Source organism: Rhinatrema bivittatum, chromosome 5, assembly GCF_901001135.1.
Source record: "Rhinatrema bivittatum chromosome 5, aRhiBiv1.1, whole genome shotgun sequence".
Classification (NCBI taxonomy): Eukaryota; Metazoa; Chordata; class Amphibia; order Gymnophiona; family Rhinatrematidae; genus Rhinatrema; species Rhinatrema bivittatum.
Genome location: NC_042619.1, coordinates 276,790,901 through 276,815,063, shown reverse-complemented (window position 1 = coordinate 276,815,063; position 24,163 = coordinate 276,790,901).

Sequence of the window (24,163 nt, the reverse complement as noted above, 5' to 3'; positions counted from 1 at the left end):
AAATAGTATTTGCATAAGCAAACAAAGCCCCATACTGGGAAGGGTCATAATGACCAACCATACTAGCCAAGTGCAGGAAGCATCAAATCCAATTTAAAATAGTCCTAGGTGCACTGCGCTTTGTAACAGGAACACTATCCTTCTTGCCCTTTTTCTTATTCTTACTCTTACCCCATCTACTATCTAACAAACAGAAAATATCAATATATTTTTGCTTCCTGATTTTGTCCCAATATGACCAAGATATATCTTCCCACAATTCAATAAGTGCCATCAAAGCCAGAGCATCCAGTTTCCCAACCTGTGCCACAGAAATAACTGTTGCAACCAAACTAGAATGAGAGGAAGAGGTGAAGAACTAGAACATATGGAACCCGAACTCAAAGACCCAAAGGCCGCTTCCTTTTACGACACATTCGTGTCTTCTTGGTCTTCTCCCGCAAACCTGCCTCAACCACAGAAACCTGCTGTGCCACAACACTAACACCCCCCAAAGGCTAACTGCCCACACACAGATTCACCAGTCGCAAATGCAGATGCTTCTACAGAATCCAACAGCGTCCTGCCCAGCACTCGACTGCATTCTCCCAGGCTGCTGCACAAATTGCTTAGCTATACTCTGAGAATTCCACAAGGGCTCTTGCTAAGAAGTCCCAGGACACTCCTCTGCACCAATAAAACCACTCCGTTCCTGCCCAACCAGTGAGGAAAGACATACTCTGGCCCCCAACCTAAGCAACCACTACAGGCAAAGAGGGAGGAGGAAGATGAGCCAATATTGGACCGCCCACTGGAAAACCAGCCCCACGAACCTGACCATCACCATGCCAATTGGACCACCAAGATTCCCAAGAAGGAGAAGGGCCATACCATCCAGAAAATCCTTCAGATCAAAAACCCGACCCAGCAGGCATAACCCCAGGAACAAACACACCAACAGACCCAAGACCACCCAAGACCATCAAGCAGCAGGAGCCTGGAAAGGAGCCAACCTCAGAACAGAAGCCACCATAGCTTGAGCACCACTCATCCCTGAAGAGCCTGCTACTACCAAAGGGGCCAGCCTCCTTCCCCCTCCCCCAGTTCCAATTGGTGAAGTTGGGCCTGGCAAGCCTATGTACCCATCTCCTAAGCTCCCCCCCCCAAAAAAAAAATATATTTTCAAACTATGGAAGGCCAAAAGGCCTGAAGAACTGGGCTAGCTCCCCTCCTCAATGATTTGAACTGTTGGCAAGAGTACTCTCTCAACCCCTCACCCCTCTCCCAAAGTCCCAAGCCAATCTCAACTCTGCCACTTCTGCTGGTACTCCCTAAATGGCCCCAGCTGCTGAGCCGAAGTACAAACATAACCACTCCCAGTGATGTCATGTGTTGCCTTGACAGTGTAAGCTAATAGGGATGTGAATCGTTTTAGGACGATTAAAATTATCGTCCGATAATTTTAATATCGTCTTAAACCGTTATGGAACACAATACAATAGAGATTCTAACGATTTATCGTTATAAATCGTTAGAATCCTGAGCCGGCACACTAAAACCCCCTAAAACCCACCCCCGACCCTTTAAATTAAATCCCCCACCCTCCCGAACCCCCCCCAAATGAGTTAAATAACCTGCGGGTCCAGCGGCGGTCCGGAACGGCAGCGGTCCGGAACGGGCTCCTGCTCCTGAATCTTGTTGTCTTCAGCCGGCGCCATTTTCCAAAATGGCGCCGAAAAATGGCGGCGGCCATAGACGAACACGATTGGACGGCAGGAGGTCCTTCCGGACCCCCGCTGGACTTTTGGCAAGTCTCGTGGGGGTCAGGAGGCCCCCCACAAGCTGGCCAAAAGTTCCTGGAGGTCCAGCGGGGGTCAGGGAGCGATTTCCCGCCGCGAATCGTTTTCGTACGGAAAATGGCGCCGGCAGGAGATCGACTGCAGGAGGTCGTTCAGCGAGGCGCCGGAACCCTCGCTGAACGACCTCCTGCAGTCGATCTCCTGCCGGCGCCATTTTCCGTACGAAAACGATTCGCGGCGGGAAATCGCTCCCTGACCCCCGCTGGACCTCCAGGAACTTTTGGCCAGCTTGTGGGGGGCCTCCTGACCCCCACGAGACTTGCCAAAAGTCTAGCGGGGGTCCGGAAGGACCTCCTGCCGTCCAATCGTGTTCGTCTATGGCCGCCGCCATTTTTCGGCGCCATTTTGGAAAATGGCGCCGGCTGAAGACAACAAGATTCAGGAGCAGGACCCCTTTCCGGACCGCTGCCGTTCCGGACCGCCGCTGGACCCGCAGGTTATTTAACTCATTTGGGGGGGGTTCGGGAGGGTGGGGGATTTAATTTAAAGGGTCGGGGGTGGGTTTTAGGGGGTTTTAATGTGCTGGTTTTGTGATTTTTAGATTTTTCACGATTTTTCACGATTTTTCACGATATTTTACCCCCCCAAACGGCAACAATACGATTCCCTCCCCCTCCCAGCCGAAATCGATCGTTAAGACGATCGAGGACACGATTCACATCCCTATAAGCTAAAGGTATTGCTGTAGGAGAAATACAACAATACCGGACGGCTGTAGGATGGCTGAGGGGAGATATGATAGAGGTCTGTAAATTAATGAGTGGAATGGAATGAGTATACATTAATCGGTTGTTTACTCTTTCAAAAAATACAAAGACCAGGGAGGACACAATGAAGTTACTGGGTAATACATTTAAAACTAATAAGAGAAAATATTTTTTTACTCAGCGCATAATAAAGCTCTGGAATTCATTGCCAGAGGATGTGGTGAAAGCTGTTAGTATAGCTGCATTTAAAAAAGGCTTGGATAAGTACCTTGAGGAAAAGTCCATTAACAATTATTAAGGGAGGTTTGCAGAAATGCACTACTTATTCTTGGAATAAGCAGCTTGAAATATATCTACTCCTTGGGATCCTGCCAGATACTTGTGACCTGGTTTGGCCACTGTTGGAAACAGAATATTGGGCTTGATGGACCCTTAGTCTGACCCAGTATGGCAAGCCTTATGTTCTTATGTTCTTAATACCCCTCTTTCTGCTATTCTGTGTCTTTTCAGCACATTGCATATCTCCAAATTAATTTGGCAGGTAGCACATGTAACTCATTAGGTCGACATAACATACATAACATTATTAACAATCATGACAGCTCATAATTCAAAGTTCCTTTCTGTGTTTTGGTCACAGGGAAGTGTCTCCAGGACTTGGAGTTGGCAACTCCAACTCCCCCCTTAGCAGGGGCGGATTGAGGGAAAATAGTGGCCTGGGGGATTTTTCTCCATACTGGCCCATGGGTACCCAATTACATTTACATATATAATTTACATATGTAATTTACATATATATGTACACACCCCTATATTTCGGCATGGTCCTCCCGTATCAACACAGTACTATTTGCCAAAACTCAAAGAATAACAACCCCACCTATGAAAAAGAATACCACAAATATTACACCAGAATCTAAAATATCAATTAGAGATGTGTATCGTGTGATCGATCATCTTAACGATCGATTTCGGCTGGGGGGGGAGGGAATCGGATCGTCGCGGTTTTGTGTTTTTAAATATCGTGTAAATCGTAAATCGGGGGAGGGCGGGAAAACCGGCACACTAAAACATCCCTAAAACCCACCCCGACCCTTTAAAATAAATCCCCCACCCTCCCGAACCCCCCCAAAATGTCTTAAATTACCTGGGGTCCAGTGGGGGGGTCCCGTTGTGATCTTCCACTCTCGGTCGTCGGGCGCGTTGATAGAAAATGTCATATGACAGGGCAAAGGTAGCGCCAGCGCCATTTTGGTTCCTGTTTCCCGACGTCACGAGCGTAGGAGATAGCTCCCGGACCCCTGCTGGACCCCCAGGGACTTTTGGCCAGCTTGGGGGGGCCTCCTGACCCCCACAAGACTTGCCAAAAGTCCAGCGGGGGTCCGGGAACGACCTCCTGCACTCGAATCGTGTTGCCGTACAGCCAGCACCATTTTGCTGTACGGGACCCCTCCACCGGACCCCAGGTAATTTAAAATTACCCCGGATCACCAAACATTTAAAAATATCACCATACTCATTCATATCTCATACATACTACATCCCACTCACACATATTCTACTGCATAAAAAATGTTTACAAATTTTTTAACAATTCACATTAGATGCATGAGAACATCTTTCCACATTATCAATTCTTAATTATATTTCATGTATAAGCAGAGAGAGTTCAATTCCACAAAATTTTCTTCGTTCCCAGAACGCCAATACTCTAATCATCTCTCTGGCAGATTCCTTTCTCAAATACATAACACACACACACACAAGCACCATTCCTTTCTCACATCTATACTGCATACACACACACAGAAGCACCTTCCCTTTTCACATTCACATACATACATATACACACACACACACAGAAGCACCTTCCCTTTTCACATTCACATACATACATATACACACACACACACACAAGCACCATTCCTTTCTCACATCTATACTGCATACACACACACAGAAGCACCTTCCCTTTTCACATTCACATACATACATATACACACACACACACAGAAGCACCGTTCCTTTCTCACATACACAAGAAGCACCCTTCCGATCCAAGGCCCCCGCTGAACAGCTGGTCTCAGCGGCAGTTAGTAGCACCGGTGTTCACTTCTTCGGCCCCCGCCGGCCTTGATTTTAATTTCTTCAGCCCTCTTGGTCTCCGGCGGGGGTTGAAGAAATTAAAATCGAGCCGGCGGGGGCCGAAGAAGTGAACACCGGTGCTGCTAACCGCCGGCGGAGATCAGCGGGGGCCTCGATTTTTCCTCGGTCCCTGCCGGCTTCGATTTTAATTTCTTCGGCCCTCTGGCTGGTCTCCGGCGGGGGCCGAAGAAATTAAAATTGAGGCCGACGGGGGCCGAAGAAAAGAAGATGGGCGCTGCCCAGCCAGCCCCCGCTTGAGGCTGGCTGGGAGGCGCCCATCTTCTTTTCTTCGGCCCCCGCCGGCCTCGATTTTTAATTTAGTCGGCCCCCTGCCGGCTTGGTCTTCCGCGGGGGCTGGCTAATCTTCTTTTCTTCAGCCCACTCTGGCTTGGTCTAATGGCGGGGGCTGGCTGGGAGGCGCTGAGGCTGGGCTGAGGAAGAGCCACGTGGTCGAGACCACGTGACCAGCTAGACCGGCCCACCGGGGGATGCCCGATCCCCCGATAGGTCAATCCGCCCCTGCCCCTTAGGTCCTGTTCTAGGGAGTCAGGGTAGAATACTTGACTCCTAGGTGGCTCCCAAGGTAGAGATGTGCTCTCTATGAGGTTGATTTTAAAAGCATTGCTATTGCAAAAATATTCACATACACGCGCGAGCAATGCAGATTTGAAAAAGACGCGATTTACTATATATCCATGTGTGCGCCAATATTAAGGTGGTGGAAAAGAGGTGGGGGATCAGTGTTCCGGGGCACGGCCATCACTTACATGCATAAATCTGTTTTTTAAAACTGGAGGCTGCATCACAGAGCAGCTTGTTAACCACGTAATTTTACTGCTGCACCTGATGAGGAGCAAATCTATAGATCTCACATTTTAGAGCTTATAGCACAGGGTGTGGGGGCCAGGCCAACTGGGGTATGTGCAGGATGAAGAACACGAGGCTCTGGAAGATCTCAATATGGACTGGGAAAACTGGGAATTTCCCTTGTGTGAGCATGTTTTAAAATCCACTTACATATGTGCATTAAAGCCAGCAAAGTTCTATGGAAGATATACAAAGTGTGTTTGCTTGAGTAACCTCTTAAAATTAGGAACATATTTTCATGTGGTAGGTGTATTTTAAATCATACTGCGCAAGTGCACACATGATTTAAAATTCCAGCATACCGCTGCTCAAGTGCCATTACACGCATATATGGGCCCACACATGCTCATTTAAAAATTGGCCTGAATGTCAAATAAGCACGGACTAATGAAATATACTGTGTTCTAACTTGATTTAGCATGCTCTAAAACAAAACTGAACTGGAAAACCAAACAAACTAAATAATAAAATTAAACTGAAATATAAATACAAATATTTATTTTGTAGTTGCACATCCTTACCCCAGGGATTATTTTATACCATTATGGTTGTTTTGGTATTAGTGTCTCCTACAAGTGGATTGGCAGAATCATTGTCTGTCCCATCTTGGTCCTAATTCATCTAGTCCTTGCAAGACAGTTCCTTTTGCTCTGCTACTGGTGCAATAGCTTTAGGTCTGTATCAGCCATCTGTGCAGCAAGCAGCTCTATCTTTTGGAGAGAAGGAAGTTGCATATTTTTCTGAGACCTGAGTTTTCTCAGAGCTCATAGCTCGTTCACTAACTCCTGCTTCTGAAATTCCAATTGCCATATGACTAGATCTATGCATTATCCACATTTTCATCAAAATATACCCACTTTTGGTATAGCTTGTAATAGTGAGAGCAACCTCCACAGCACAAGGACTCAGGATCCATTTATGCTTGCTGTGAGTCATGGGAGGAAAACCTCAATGTTCTAACTAGAAGCATTGATGTCTAGGATGAACATGTACTCAGCTGTGTGATATGGCAGTACTGTAGCTGAAAAGTGCACTTTCCAAGTGTCAAAGGCCTTCTGTTCTACCTCCCCATTAAAATGGTATGCTAGCTTTGCACAGTTTGTATAGGGGCCCAGCCAATGTTGCAGAATCTCTCATGAATCATCTGTAATTTATTTATTTATTTATTTATTTATTTCGGAACTTTTATATACCGGTATTAGTGGGGACATCATACCGGTTCACATAATAACTGAAAGTTTGGAAAATACATTTCAACAGGGAGAATGAACCTGGGCGGGGGTAAACCAAAAGGTAGTAGGAGGATAGAGAAAACAAGAATATCGCAAATGCCTAAGAAGCCCTGAATCTGTCACTTTGATAGGGATGTCCAATAGAGATGTGCATACTTTTTTTTCGTGCCATTTCATTTTTCATTTCGTGGGTGGGCCATTTCGGTCCACCCCCCAAATTGGAATTTTTTTTTTTTCGTGTATACTTTCATTAAAAAAAAACAAAAAACACACCGCTAACCCTTCAGATTTAATTAAATTCAATGCCACCCACCGTCCTAACCCCCCCAAGACTAACCGAAAGTCCTTGATGGTCCAGCGGGGGGTGGGGGGGGGCAGAATTGTTCTCCTGCTCTTGGTCAGCTGCCAGTAACCAAATGGCGTGGGCCGTCCATTGCTCCTACCATGTGACTGGGGCTGACCAATGGCATCGGTAGCCCCTGTCACATGATAAGGGCAAAGGGCTGCTGGCACATTTTGGTTACTGGCAGCCAACCAGCCAAGAGTGGGACTTTCAGTTAGTCTTCGGGGATGTTGGGTGGGTGTGTGTGTGTGTGTGTGTGGGTGGGGGGGGGGGTGTTGCAATTTATTAAATTTGAAGGATTGGGGGAAGATTTCTGGATGTTTTTATTTTCTAGGCGTGCAATTTTGGGGAAAAAAACTCAAGGAAAACCACATGAAATTTCATGGGTTTTCCTTTCATTTTTTCTCTTTCCAAAATGCAACGAAATAGGAAATATCATCTTTATTTCCTATTTCTTTGCAAACGAATGCACATCTCTGATGTCCAATCTCAGACCTCCTACATAAGAGCTGATATTCTCATCACTAACCACATGTCCAAGGAAGAGGACTTATTTCTTGAGCAGCTGGCACTTCTTGGGTTTAAGTGTTAGACCACTTCTCCATAGGTGCTCCAAAGTTTCAACCAGGTGCTCCAGGATCTGCTCTACCCCTTGGTCCAGGATGATGAAATAATTGAGATACATTAAAATTGTCTTCCACTACAGTTCTGACAGTACTAGTTCTATGGTGCCCTGGAATATGCTTGGGGCACTGCAAAGCCAAAAAGGCATCTGGGCATATTTGGAGTGACCATGTCAGGTAATAAATGCAGTCTTGTCCTGGTCTCGTGCAACCACTTCGACCTGGCTGCCAGTAGCCACTATGGAGATCAAATGTTGAAAACGTGGGTGTTGCTCCTATGACATCTAAACACACCACTGTTTTTGGAAGAAAATAGATGTTCTTTATAGTGAGATCATTCAGGCTACAGTAGACAATGCACCAACACACCCCTCTATCCTTCTTGTGAATTCTGACCATTGGCGAAGCCCGCTCTAACTTGGATGGCGTGACTACTCCTACTTCCACCATATTAATAAGGTGCTATTCTTCTTCATCTTGGGATTATAATGGTATCTTGCAGGCAGATGGGTTTAGCTCCACCCACATCAATATGGCAGACCATCTCAGAGTATCTTCATAAATTTCAGCCACTGGAATAAAACACTAACAGATTCTACAGGAAGATAGATGACAACTGATCCCGCTGTTAGGAGAGGGAGATTAATGCTGTCACTCCACAGAACTCAGGACATGTAGATGGATTCCTCCTCTTCTTCAGTAGGATGCAAAGAGTAAAAACATTTTTGGGCTTTATTCATTCATTTCATGATCACCTCAATTTGTTTATTTAGTTTCAAAACAAAAAGAAATTATTCATTTATTCGTTTGCCATTAAAGTCAATGGGGAAAGCACTATAGCCTGTTTTAGGATCTATATTTGGGGTTTTCCCATCAATTCTCATGAAATTTGTGGAGAGACATCATCAGAAGTGAGAAAAAATGCCAAGATACCTAGACTGTGGCAAACCAGCACCAAAAGTGACATGAATAGCCTAAGGCACCATAAAAGGGTAAAGGGGTACAAGCAATGGCAGAGATTCTCAAAGGCAGTATCATAGGAGCAAAGAAGTAGCAAGTATGTGAATAACATCTTTATTTATCTTTATTTAAAAATTGTTAATCGCTAATGCTTAACATGTTAAATAAACTATATACAAAATACATTCATAGCATCCCAAGGCTTCAAATGAGGATACCAATAAGAATGGCAAGAAAAGGCAGCACAAGAAAGAAAGTGGCACCAAGTTTGGCATCAACACCTTGAAAGGGGAGCAAAGAGGAAAAGGTGAAGGTTAAGCTCCCAAGGCACAAAGAAAGGGTCAAAGCAGCATAAATAGTGACATCAATATATCAAGGAACCATGAGAGGTATAAACAGCTCCCCAAAGTGGCAAAAAAAACACTCAAGGTATATAGCCTGGTTATGACAGCAAGGCAGAGTGACAGCAAACCCTCAAGGTGTATGTTTTTTGCCTTTTTTCACATTTTGTAGGGGGTGACAAAATACCCCTGTGTAACAAACAAACAGGGTGGAAGAATTAAGCTGAGAGCTAAATAGCATATTAAGAGCATGACCTCCAAGTAATATATCAGGAGCTAGCAGATAGGTAGAGTGGTTAACAGCAAATGATTGTGATTGGAAGAAATATCTGTCTTCCTGTTTAAGCACTTGCCACTTGTCAGTTTAGTATAAGAGAAATCACTTTAATTTTTGTGACATGAGCTTTATTTCATTCTCTACTTGAGCTTGATCTAGCTACTGGGTGGAATTATGGGTTTCTTGTGAAATTTGCTTTCCGAATGATACAATCAGAACATGTAAATGGTTTCTCATCAGTGTGGTTTTCTTGGTAAGCTGTGATGTTTGCTTTATTCAAAAAGGTTTTACCATATTCTATTCTGAACATAGCCTCTTCCATGTATTGATTTTCTTGCTTTAGTTCTTTTTACTGAAACTTTTACCATATTCACAAATGGAAATCATCTGCATGTTTTCTGTTCTGTATGTATGTCTTCATTCTGACTGAGGTTGTTTGCAGACAAAATACCTCAGTCTAACCAGCAGAGTGGCAGAACCAGGCTGAAACTGTAGAGGGATAGAAAAAAACAAAGAACCATAAAACTGGTAGAGGGGGAGGATAAACTTGTATTTTTTTGTCTTTTTTTTCACATTTATTTCTGGGGACAAAACACCCCAGTATAACCAACAAACAAGCAGGCTGGGAGAAGCAGGCCAGAATTATTAAAGAGTAAGAAAAAAATGAAAAACCTTAAAATGGATGGAGTATGGAGGAGAAACATATATTTTTTTTTTTACATTTTTTTCTGGGGAAAAGCAATACAAACACCCTAGTATAACCAACAAATTAAGAATAGCAAACAACACGGAGGCACCAAAACTCCCATGCTGGTATATTATAGACATGACAGGTAGACAGAGAAGTAGCAGCAAGATCTCTATGATGGCATAAAGGACTGGCAGTTAGGCAGTAGTACCAAGCTCCCTGTGGTGATGTAAGAGGATTGGAAGGGAGGCAGAGTGGTAACAATAAGACTTCTGTGATGGTACAAAGAATTTGGAAGGCAGGTAGAGCAGTAACAATTAGACCCCTGTGGTGGTTTAAGGGAATTGGCGGGCAGCAGACCAGTAGGACCCGCTGTGGTGGTGTAAGGGGATTGGCAGGCAGCAGACCAGTAGGACCCACTGTGGTGGTGTAAGGGGATTGGCAGGCAGCAGACCAGTAGGACCCACTGTAGTGGTGTAAGGGGATTGGCAGGCAGGAAAAGTGATAACAGTAAGACCCCTATTGTAGTATCAGGGGATTAGCAGGCAGGCAGGCAGAGTGGTAGCAGTGATATAGCTGGGGCATGTCAGGTAGGCAAGCAGCAGCAGCAGCAGCAGCAGCAAGGCCTTCAAGGTGCTTTCATTCATCTCACCACATGCATGGAAAATGTGGAAAGCCAAGAAACGAAAGACCGACTTTCAAAAACACCATTTTTTTCATCCACTGTAGGACCAGCCTTGAATGATGAAGGGTTCCTGATGTCCTTTGCCATTGAGAAAACACACTGGTTGGTAGACAGGAAAGATAGAACCGACCTACTTTGGTTAAGTCTAACCAGATGCTGGACTTGTGTGCCCAGTATTCTAGTGCCTCTATGTCCATGTCCTCATATCTCATATTTCATATTTATTTATTTATTTATTTGTATACCAGCATTCTGAATGTACAATCATGGCAGTTTACAATAAAACAATAGTAAAAACAAAATCAACCATGTTCAAAAACAATATAAAATCATTATCACAAATAAAATACATATTATCTCACCAATTATTTCTACTACTCAGCACTACTTATTTATTTCAATCAGCATATGCTGTGCTGATTGCTGAATAACCTTGATGGGCTCTGCAAGAAAGCATGTAACAGACATTTGTGTTGGTCTCTCCTCTGCTTGGGTGGTCCCAGAGTCTTTCTTGCCAGATGCTTTCACTATGGTCTGTGCCAAGAGAGGTGGTTCTTTGCAAACAACATGGCTTTGGCGTCTTGAGGTTGGGGAAGAAGTGTTAACTGACAGGGTGCTGCTCGTACTTGCACTATTCTCTGAAGTGGCCACTATTTCCTCCTGGGCAACATCCCTACCTTGTCTGAAAACCACCCCGTCCCCCAATGAGAAAAGTCCCCCCCCCCCCCCCCCGCCTTCTTGGAAGATCCTCGCCATACCCTGCTACCTCTAGAGGCAGCACAGCCTTAAAAAGTGTGCAAAATAGATTTAAAAGTCACACAGTGATGCCCTACCCCTTCCTAAACCCCTCCACTTTGTATCACATAGCCCTCTAACCCAAATATCCCCCAACTCAAAGCAACCCCCCAACCCTTCAGTATCAGGTACCCTACCATAGAACATAATCTATGGGAGTCTAATGGCCTCAATCCCACCTCCCCCTAAATATAAGTGACACCCTGGATGTCTAGGGACCCTCTCCTGACCCCAGATCCCTTCTTACTCAAAAGACCACCCCCTGGTGGCCCAGTGGTGGCCCGGAGGTAAGTATGCTAATTTTTAGTGCAATTTGCTGCATTGCAAATAATTCCATATGTAACTCATTAACATGAATTAGTATGCAATGTGCATAAAATAGCTCACTTTTTTACTTCCAGTTAGTAAACATTTGTTACATAGTAACGTAGTAAAGACGGCAGAAAAAGACCAAATGGTCTACCCAGTCTGCTCAGAAATTTTCTCAGGGTAGTAACTGTTAGGGATGTGCAGCAGGGATGGATTTGTCCCATATGGGATTCGGATTCGTAGGGACCCAAATCCATTGCATACATTCTTGGGGGCCCCCGATCCGTTCATATGTCAAAAATACATTCATTCCCCCCAAAAAACCCCACCCCAACCCTTTAAAGTTATTTATCTACAACCCCACCCTCCTGACCCCCCCCCCCCCAAGACTTGCCAAAAGTACCTGGTGGTTCAGCAGGGTTCCTGGAGTGATCTCCTGCACGCAGGCTGTCGGCTGCCGGTATTCAAAATGGCGCCGATAGCCCCTGTGACATAGTAAGGGCAAAGACTATCGGCGCCATTTTGAATACCGGCAACCGACAACCCGCGTGCAGGAGATCGCTCCAGGACCCCCGCTGGACCACCAGGGACTTTTGGCAAGCCTTGGGGGGGGGGGGGGTCAGGAGGGTGGGGGGCCTATTCCTTGGTGATCCGTTGTATTCGTGGGGGTTCGCCATATGTTTCGGAACCCCCACGAATACAACAAATATGGCATATACGTTGCAGATTCACAATACGTCAAAAACAAATGCACACCCCTAGTAACTGCTGCTCCATGCAGGTTACTTCCAAGCCTTATGTTAAGCGTAGTAATACTACTAGCAATATTTGGACGTGGTGAGCAACCTTGATAATCCAGACAATGCTGCTTGAATGTGCTTTCTTTTGGACTTGTAGTAGAAGTAATCCTGCACTGTTTCCCTAATATATGCGTATTAGTACCCAGGACTGTAAAAGCAGGGACCAGTGTTAGCTATCAGCTCAATCAAATGCATAGAAACACAGAAACATAGAAGGGATGGCAGAAAAGGACCTAATGGCCCATCCAGTCTACCAGCAAGCTCTGATAGTTATCAGTTTCCGCTTATCAGTTACTCAGACCTCCAAGGTCAGGGCTCTTGTTGGTCCAATTGTTTGAGTCCAATTTCCTTTCACCCCCTGCCGTTGAAGCAGAGAGCAATGTTGGAATTGCATCAGAAGTGTAGTATCAGGCTTTCTGGTTAAGGGTAGTAAATGTCGTATCAAGCAAGTTACCCCCATGCTTATTTGTTGTCCCAGCCTCTCCAGTTCAATGTCCTGGTTGTTTGTTGTCTGAATCCAATTCCTCTTTTCCCCTGCCATTGAAGCAGCGAGCAATGATGGAGTTGCATCAATAGTACGAAGGCTTATTTGTTAAGGGTAGCATCCGCCACACCTGCAAGTTACCCCCGTGCCTCTTACTACATTCCCCTCCCCCTTGCCTTTTACCCCTGCTTCTTTTACCCTTGCCGCTGAAGCAGAGAGTGATGTTGCTATTGCGTTAAAATCTTGAAAGGTACATGGTTAAGGGTAGTAGCTGCCACTCCATGTAGGTTAGCCCCACTAACCCTTTTCTTCATTTGCATGCTCTAGCCTTTAGGGATCCATAGTTTTTATCCCATGCCTTTTTTAATTTGGTTATTGTTTTTGTCTTCACCACCTCTTTCCGAAGGGCATTTCAGGCATCCACCACCTTCTCCTTGAAGAAATATTTCCTGATGTTGGCTCTGAATCCCCCCCCCCCCCTGGATTTTCATTTCATGACCTCCCCCTCCCCCCAGTTCTATTTCCTGCTTTCAAAGGAAAAGATTTGAGGATCGTGCATCATTAAAACCATTCAGGTATCTAAAGGTCTGTACCATATTTCTCCTGCACCTCCTCTCATCCAGGGTGTACAGATTCAGATCCTTCAGCCTCTCCTCATTAGTCTTCTGATACAGACTCCACACCATTTTGGTCGCCCTTCTCTGAACCACCTGTGATCTGTCTCTATCCTTTTTGAGATACTATCTCTAGAACCCTTATTACATGGGATGCAATATTATCCCATAAAAAATGTTCACTAAACTCTAAAGCAGTGCACTAAGCCTAACATATTTTTACATGTCTATTTGTGCAGTTTCTGCAGATTTATTTATGAACCCAATTTCAACAGGTTTGCACTTGCTTAAAGCTATTGTAAAGTGCTTTGGGATCGTGATTGGGTGAACTATGCCATATAAACTCAAATTTATTTTCTTTGAGATCCATATTCAACTGCTGTGACTAAATAGCACTGTATATTCAGCAGCATAGCTGCACCACTGAATATAACCTGCTTTCTTAAAGTTAACTGGGTAGGTTAAACTGTTTAATTTTAGGACAGCCCTATAGCCCGACCAAAGATGGTTGGATAATTCAGCTGGCTAACTCTGAATATTGAGTTAGCCGGTTAATTTATCCAGCTATCGTGACTTCCCCAATCCTCCTATTCCCTGTCCCTGAGTTATCCAGCTGAAAGCATAGCTGGATGAGTCATTTATTCAGCTAAATTTCGTTTTGAATATTGACTTCTCTGTTTCTAAGACTTACTTCCTGTCTTGTTGGTGGGGCTGTGTGGGTGCTGTCAGATTTCTCCTGCTGCTTTGGGCTGCCAGCTCAATCAGAACCAGCCTTTACTTGAGCTATGGTGCCAAAACATTGATTTGCAGCTACCTGGATTTCTTCTCCTCTATTTTTAACCCCCTTTCTATCTAGCTTAGTCATCACTACAACTATCCTCATCTGGGGTCCAGGACCCTCAGTTTCTTGCAGAACCTGATGTATGCCCTGGATTCTGGCCACTGCACATCACCATTGTATGATAACTGGCACCACTTCCCCTCTGTCTTTTGTGTACTGCTACCTCCTCAGGATTCCCAGCCTTGGCTGGTCTGAGAGAGGAAGCCAGGCTCAGGAATTTAACCCAACCTCCCAAGATTCTGAATGTGTTTTGGTGTCTTATTGCAAAATTATATCTTTATTATTTTCAAAATAATTAAAAACTTGCACAATCTGCCTTTTCTCCCCCACACCCAAACTTGCACTGTCACATAGATAAGATGATATAACTTGTTGAAAGTTAACAAAACCAATCCAAAAAGCATGCTTCATTGACGTCATCAGTCATGTATCAGTTTGCTCAGATGGCTAGAATGGCATCTCTGCTTTTGCTGTTACAAGAAGACAATAAGGGTGCATGTAAAGACCAAGACAATAACTTTCAAACCAGTGTGAAGGTGCACATGTACGTGCGTACATCGGCCCGCACTCAGGGATACGGCTAATTTATATCTTGCACGTGTATATGTGTGCATGTTATAAAATAGCCTGGCTGCAAGCACGTGTGCCAGATTTTAAGTATGCACAAATCCCGCTTCTACCGTATAAAGAGAGGGATATTAAAAGGGGCGCAAGCCGACGCTATTCCCAATTTTTCCAGTTCATCCCCAGTTTGCCCAGTTAAGAGATAGGTCGTCCAAACCCCCCTAGTTTAATAGTCTTCATTCCCCCTAATTTGTGCAAAACCTTAAAACCTCGCAGATCTGCCTATTTATCTTTATTTTTTAACTTGCACGTCATCCATAGCAGAAGTAAAGTTATGAGCAGGGGACCTCGGTGTGCACCGGATCACAAAAGTATTTACCTGCACATCTCAAGTCCATGCCCTGCTCAGACTACATCCATGCCACGCCCCATTTTGAAAACTTCTCTGATGTGCGATCTGTGGGGGATACGCATGTATCTTGGCAGCTTTTAAAATCCACTCAGTGCACATGCCTGACATCTCTGTGCATCCCCTAATTAATGCATGCTTCGAGCTTTTAAAATTAAATTGGTAAATGCCTGAAATGAGAGAAATGGTAGGAAACTGAAGTAAATCACAGAAGTGCCATGTCGTTGGGTTTGAAGAAAGGAGAAATCCACCACTAATTAATATTTAGGAAATGTAGAAGGTGTCATCTTAAATCATGCTAAAATAGAATAATCATATTAAGTGCTTACTTCAGCAAAAAAACATTGACATGCTAGATGGTAGTGAGCTGGGTGCTTATTTATTATACTAATTGTCTTTTGGCATCAGCTGTTTTCTATTACAAGAGGGTTAGAGGAGAGAAATTTTGATATTGACATGTAATACTGCTTTATAGCACTCTACTTACAGTTGTACTTTATCCTCGTAAATAAATTTGGGGCTTTCAGTTCCATTCTCCACTCCTCAGCAGTTCAAACATATCTGGGTCTGAATTATCAAGAGGATTCTCCTATTGTGTGCCTAAGGGGAAAAAGTGATTTCTCTGTGTAATATGAGCCTCAATCCTGAGTAGATTGAGAGAAAAAAAAATTCTTAGTATTCAAGCAGACAATGAGGAGGAGAGAGCGAGAGAGAGACACTGTGTAGAGTTAATATGACATGCTATACATATCTATATATATATATATATATATATATATATATATATATATATATTTACCACTGTAAGAGTGACCACTTTCAACTCGGGTCAGTGTGACATGCTCTCTCTCTCTCTCTCTCTCTCTCTCTCTATATATATATATATATATATACCACTGTAATAGGCTGATACAGTACAGTGCGCTCCAACGGAGCGCACTGTTAATCCGCCATTGGACGTGCATTTTCGATGCGCTAGCGTTACCCCTTATTCAGTAAGGGGCCGAAAACGCACATCCAATCCTCGAACCTAATAGCGCCCTCAACATGCAAATGCATGTTGATGCCCCTATTAGGTATTCACGCGCGATTCAGTAAGTAAAATGTGCAGCCAAGCCGCACATTTTGCTTTCAGAAATTAGCGCCTACCCAAAGGTAGGCACTACTTTCTTTGGGCACCGGGAAAGTGCACAGAAAAGCAGTAAAAACTGCTTTTCTGTGCACCTTCCGACTTAATATCATGGCGATATTAAATCGGAGGTCCCGAAGGGTAAAATAAGTAAAAAAAAAAATTTGAAGTCAGCCCGCAGCTGTTGGGTCGAAAACCGGATGCTCAATTTTGCCGGCATCCAGTTTCCGAGCCAGTGGCTGTCAGCGGTCTCAAGAACTGACGCCGGCAAAATTGAGCGTCGGCTGTCAAACCTGCTGACAGTCACCGCTCCGGTCCTGTTTTTACTGCCGAGCCTCATTTGAATAGTGAATCTCCCGCAGACTTTACTGTAGCGGCCCGTGAGTGGGGTCACTTTCAACTCGAGTCAGTGTGACATACTACTAAATATATATATATTATACATACCACTGTAAGAGGGGACCCTTTCAACTCGAGTCAGTGTGACATGCTATATATATATTATATATACCACTATAAGAGGGGACACTTTCAACTCGAGTCAGTGTGACATGCTATATGTATATATACCACTATATATGGACCCTTGGACTGACCTAGCATGACATGTTCTTATGTTCTTATAGCATATATACCACTGTAAGAGGGGACACTTTCAACTCGAGTCAGTGTGACATGCTATAACATAAGAACATGTCATGCTAGGTCAGTGCAAGGGTCCATCAAGCCAGCAACCTGTTTCCAACAGTGGCCAATCCAGGCCATAAGAACCTAGCAAGTATCCAAAAACTAAGTCTATTCCATGTTGCTGTTGCTAGTAACAGCAGTGGCTATTTTCTAAATCAACTTAATTAATAGCAGGTAATGGACTTCTCCTCTAAGAACTTATCCAATCTTTTTTTAAACACAGCTACACTGACTGCACTAACCACATCCTCTGGCAACAAATTCCAGAGTTTAATTGTGTGTTGAGTGAAAAAGAACTTTCTCCGATTATTTTTAAATGTGCTCCATGCTAATTTCATGGAGTGCCCCCTAGTCTTTCTATTATCCAAAAGAGTAAATAACCGATTTACATCTACCCATTCTAGACCTCTCATGATTTTAAACACCTGTATCATATCCCCCCTCAGCCATCTCTGCTCCAAGCTGAAAAGTCCTAACCTCTTTAGTCTTTTCTCACAGGGGAGCTGTTCCATTCCCCTTATCATTTTGGTCGCCCTTCTCTGTACCTTCTCCATCGCAATTATATCTTTTTGAGATGCGGCGACCAGAATTGTACACAGTATTCAAGGTGCGGTCTCACCATGGAGTGATTCGGAGGCATTATGACAATTCCCGTTTTATTCACCATTCCCTTTCTAATAATTCCCAACATTCTGTTTGTTTTTTTGACTGCCGCAGCACACTGAACCGATGATTTTAATGTGTTATCCACTATGACGCCTAGATCTCTTTCTTGAGTGGTAGCACCTAATATGGAACCTAACATTGTGTAACTATAGCATGGGTTATTTTTCCCTATATGCATCACCTTGCACTTATCCACATTAAATTTCATCTGGCATTTCGATGCCCAATTTTCCAGTCTTACAAGGTATTCCTGCAATTTATCACAATCTGTGATTTAACTACTCTGAACAATTTTGTATCATCTGCAAATCTGATTACTTCACTCGTCGTATTTCCAGATCATTTATAAATATATTGAAAAGTAAGGGTCCCAATACAGATCCCTGAGGCACTCCACTGCCCACTCCCTTCCATTGAGAAAATTGTCCATTTAATCCTGCTCTCTGTTTCCTGTCTTTTAGCCAGTTTGTAATCCACGAAAGAACATCACCACCTATCCATGACTTTTTACTTTTCCTAAAAGCCTCTCATGAGGAACTTTGTCACTTCTGAAAATCCAAGTACACTACATCTACCGGTTCACCTTTATCCACATGTTTATTAACTCCTTCAAAGAAGTGAAGCAGATTTGTGAGGCAAGACTTGCCTTGGGTAAAGCCAAGCTGACTTTGTTCCATTAAACCATGTCTTTCTATATGTCCTGTGATTTTGATGTTTAGAACACTTTCCACTATTTTTCCTGGCACTGATGTTAGGCGAACCGGTCTGAAGTTTTCCAGATTGCCCCTGGAGCCCTTTTTAAATATTGGGGTTACATTAGCAATCGTCCAGTCTTCAGATACAATGAATGATTTAAATGAAAGGTTACACATTTTTACTAATAGGTCTGAAATTTCATTTTTTAGTTCCTTCAGAACTCTGTGGTGTATACCATCCGTTTCAGGTGATTTACTATTCTTCAGTTTGTCAATCAGGCCTACCACATCTTACACCACTGTAAGATGGAACACTTTCAACTCGAGTCAGTGTGACATGCTACATATATATACATATATGTATATATTCCACTGTAAATGGGGACACTTTCAACTCGAGTCAGTGTGATATGCTATATATATATATATATATACCACTGTAAGAGGGGTACTTATACTGGTATAAAAAACCCATTAAATAAAAAAAAAAAAATATATACATATATATATTACACCACTGTAAGATGGAACACTTTCAACTCGGATCAGTGTGACATGTTGCGCTCGGGGGTGGACCCTTTTCCTGTGGCAGTGGAGATGTGCCTCCTGGTAGGGACCAGGAGGCACCTGCCCCCAGGGGGCGGAGCACTGAAGGAGACAGAGGCTAGGAAGAGCTTCACCACTGGAAGCCTGAGGTCCTTCTGGGAGGAGCCCATAGGGCCCAGGGCTGCTTGGACTTAGGTGGGCCTTGCAGGGTCTCCTGGGAGAGTGGAAGTCCGGCGTGCCCACAGACAGAAGGGGAGCACGGTCAGGTTTGAGACTGGAGGTCAGGTGGAACAAGGAGGACCAGAAGAGCATAGGTGATATCAAGGCTAGGAACAGAGCCAGAATCTAGATATGAGGTAAAGCAGGCAGAGGTCAGAGTCCAGGAGTCAGTCCAAGGAATGTCAACAAAGCAGAGGTCGGTTACCGGAGGTCAGATAAGGTCACAGGCAGGCTGAGTTCAGGAGGCAGGCAGCAGACAGACAAGTCGAGTAGCGGCTGGAGTGAGGAGGCAGGTGGCAGGCAGGCAGGTCGAGGAACAGACTGGAGTCAGAAGGCAGGCAGCAGGCAGGCAGGTCAAGGAACAGACCGGGTTCAGAAGGCAGGCAGGCAGGCAAGTAGATAGTAGGGATGTGAATCGTTTTTTGACGATTTAAAATATCGTCCGATATATTTTAAATCGTCAAAAATCGTTAGGGCCACGATACAATACCAATTCCCCCGATTTATCGTCAAAAAATCGTAAATCGGGGGAAGGGGGAGGGCAGGAAAACCGGCACACTAAAACCCCCTAAAACCCACCCCCGACCCTTTAAATTAAATCCCCCACCCTCCCGAACCCCCCCCCCAAATGCCTTAAATTACCTGGGAGTGTTGGTCTATGGCCGCCGCCATTTTGCGCCACCATTTTGCAAAATGGCGGTGCAGAATGGCGCCGGCTGAAGACAACACGATTCAATTGCAGGAGGCCGTTCCGGACCGCCGCTGGACTTTTGGCAAGTCTTGTGGGGGTCAGGAGGCCTCCCCAAGCTGGCCAAAAGTCCCTGGGGGTCCAGCGGGGGTCCGGGAGCGATCTCCTGCCGCAAATCGTTTTTCATACGGAAAATGGCGCCGGCAGGAGATCGACTGCAGGAGGTCGTTCAGTCCGAGGAATGGTCAACAAAGCAGAGGTCAGTTACCAGATGTCAGACGAGGTCACAGGCAGGCTGAGGTCAGGAGGCAGGCAGCAGGCAGACGAGTAGAGGAACGGACTGGAGTCAGAAGGCAGGTGGCAGGAAGGCAGGTCAAGGAACGGACTTGAATCAGAAGGCAGGCAGCAGACAGGCAGGTCGAGGAATGGACCGGGTTCAGAAGGCAGGCAAGCAAGTAGACAGGTCAAGTAGCAAACCGAGGTCAGTACCAGAGAGAGACAGTCCGGAGGTACTACCTGGGGAGACAAACAGACAAGCAAGAACAGGAGGATGCTGGAACTAGGAAGCAGGAACAAGGCAGGAACAGAACTGGAACAGAACTGGAAGAGAAGGATCCTGGAATGAGAATTGGAACAAGACAGGAGCAAGTACAAGCGCGGAGACAATCTAGCATAAGCCGACTGATTGCCAAGGCAAGGCAGTGCAGGCAGGGACTTCCTTATAACAGAGAATCAATAAGGGCGTGCTGCGGAGCTAAGACTCGCCCTTGGCCGGGCAGTCCGCGCGCATGCGCGAAGGGCAATGGCCAACAGCGCCGAAGACGCCAAGCTCCGGCATGAGGCTGGTGCACAGTAGAAGGCCCGGTGACCACCACCGCGGTACACTGGGGCCTGGAAGTGCCAGCAGCTGCCGCTAGGGAGGGTCAACCCGAGACCTGCTGGGGAACCATGAAGGTGAGCAGGCCCGTGCGCGGCTTGGGCACAGACGGGGCGCACAACAGACATGGTATATATATATATATATATTAGGGATGTGCAGAGCAAAAGTTTATGTCCATATGTCAATATGTCCAAAGGGGGTCCCATTTGCGGTCAATATGGACATAAAAAAAATTAAATGAGTTGGGTATATGTCCATATGTGCAAAAAAAAAATTTAAAACCCCCTCACCCTCCTTAATCCCCCCCCCAGACTTACCACAACTCCCTGGTGATCGAGCGAGGAGTGAGGACGCTATTTCTGCAATCCTTGGCTAGAAGCATGTGACGTCGGCGCCACGTCGAGTGACGCGGCGTCACGTGATTCCCGGCGAGTTCGTGCCGGAAGGCTCGTTCGGCCCAAAAAGAACTTTTGGCCAGCTTGGGGGGGTCAGGAGGCCCCCCCAAGCTGGCCAAAAGTTCTTTTTGGGCCGAACGAGCCTTCCGGCGCGAACTCGCCGGGAATCACGTGGCGCCGACGTCACTCGACGTGGCGCCGACGTCACATGCTTCTCGTCAAGGATTGCAGAAATGGCGTCCTCACTTCTCGCTCGATCACCAGGGAGTTGTGGTAAGTCTGGGGGGGGGGATTAAGGAGGGTGAGGGGGTTTAAATTTTTATTTTGGCTCAACAATCGCGATTTCCAACATATCCAACATAGCTATGTTGGATATGTTGGAAATCCGATCGTTTATGTCACATCACTTTTTTAAGTTAACAACAAAATATGCGTAGCGTTTTTCATATGCGGTCAATACGAATGCACACCCCTAATATATATATATATATATATATATTCCACTGTAAGAGGGGACACTTTCAACTCGAATCAGTGTGACATGCTATATATATATAGCATGTCACACTGATCACTACAAAACCCCTAACTACCCAGTAACGCACCCTACTCCACAATCCCCATCCCCCCCGCCAACCAATACCCAAGCCAACACTCACCATGGAACCACCCAAGAAAATACCTATTCTGTCTCGCAACAGATGCAAAGAAACACCAACAATGCCCACCATGAACAGACTACAAAGACTCCTCACAATACCCATCCTCCCCCACTCTCACATCACTACCCTCACAATTTTATCACTAATCCTAATCAATGCTCAATCAATTGCAAAAAAACTACCAATCCTCCACGACATTATCATCGACAAACGCCCTGAAATCTGCTGCGTAACTGAATCCTGGCTGAAAGAATCTGATACAGTCCTTATAAATCAATTGCCCAAGGCATTATATGACATCTACTCTTTGCCCAGAAAAAAAAAAAAAGAAAGGTGGCGGTCTCCTATTTATAGCCCAAAAAAAATACAAATTCAGATTCCATAATATCAACTTACCACCCCCCTTCGAAATCGTTCTCTTCAAATCTAAACACCTACAAGTCATACTACTATATATGCCCCACCCGGACTCCTAGAGCATGACCTGATTGAAGCCATAACAAACAACATCAACACGAACACTCCAGCCATAATTCTAGGAGACTTCAACCTACATGTTGATAAAACTCCCCTCTATACCACCTGCCGACTCCTCCTTGACACCATGACAGCAATTGGCCTCAAGCAAATAGTAAAAACCCCAACCCTAAGATCAGTCCACACCCTAGATCTCATATTCATAAATGACAAAGTTGAGCTCAAACAACTCCCCTCTACACAGATCTCCCATGGTCGGACCACAAACTCATAGAAACCAGACCACAACTGAACCCCATCCACCACGAATGACACAATCAAGCCAAACTCATCAAATTCAACAAACCCTGCTCCAGTGACAAACTAATCAAAATCCTGCCAGACAACCTAAAATCCTTAGATAAAGCCAACACCAACTCCGCAATCGACTCCTGGCTCGCCATCACCTCAGAAATAGCAGAAAAGAAATGCCCCATCATCCAAAAAGTAATCAAACCTGCCTCCAAATACAAAGCCCCATGGTACACCCAAGGACTCCAAAACATCAAAAACGTCCTAAGAACGGCAGAAGAAAAATGGAGAAAAACCCCAGTCCACCTCAGAGATAAATACAAAACCGTCCTCTACATATACAAAACGGACATCGACAAAGCCAAAAAAGATTTCTACGCCAGAAAGATACATAACTACCAATTCAACCCCAGAGTACTTTTCACATACATTAATGACCTCACTCAACTCATCAAACTCCCCGCCTCCAGACAATCAAGTGATCACTTGGGACAAATTCGCCAACTTCTTCCAGGACAAAATCCTCAACCTTACCACAAAAAACCCAATCAAGAATGAAGAGACTGAAACCCCTTCAAGCAAACCCAGCATCAGATGGTCACATTTCGAGAATGTAGCCTCCACCGAAGTTGAAACCATCATTTGAAAAATGGACCCTGCATCACACCCAAAAGATGCCCTCCCAATAAAAACACTTAAACAAGTTTCCAACATCATTAGCAATGGTAACATGGAATAGACTTAGCTTTTGGGTACTTCCCAGGTTCTTATGGCCTGGATTGGCCACTGTTGGAAACAGGATGCTGGGCTTGATGGACCCTTGGTCTGACCCAGTATGGCATTTTCTTATGTTCTTATGTTCTTATTGCCAGGCCCATCGCCGACATAATCAATCTCTCTCTAGATGAAGGCATCTTCCCAGACAAACTCAAATGCGCTGTCATCAAACCAATACTAAAAAAAACCCACCTTGATGACTCTGATGTCGCCAACTTCAGACCCATATCAAACCTCCCCTTCATAGCCAAAACACTAGAAAAAAACCGTCAATCAACAACTCTCAGACCACCTAGAAAACCACAAAATACTTTTTCCAGCACAACATTGATTCAGGAGCACCCTCAGTACAGAAACCCTACTACTATCCCTTTCAGACACAATCCTCAAAGGCCTAGACAACAGCCAAAAATACATTCTCATACTCCTCGATATATCAGCAGCCTTTGATACCATCCACCACAACATCCTCCTGAACAAATTAAAAGAAATTGGACTATGTGACACTACAATCAACTGGTTCAAATCC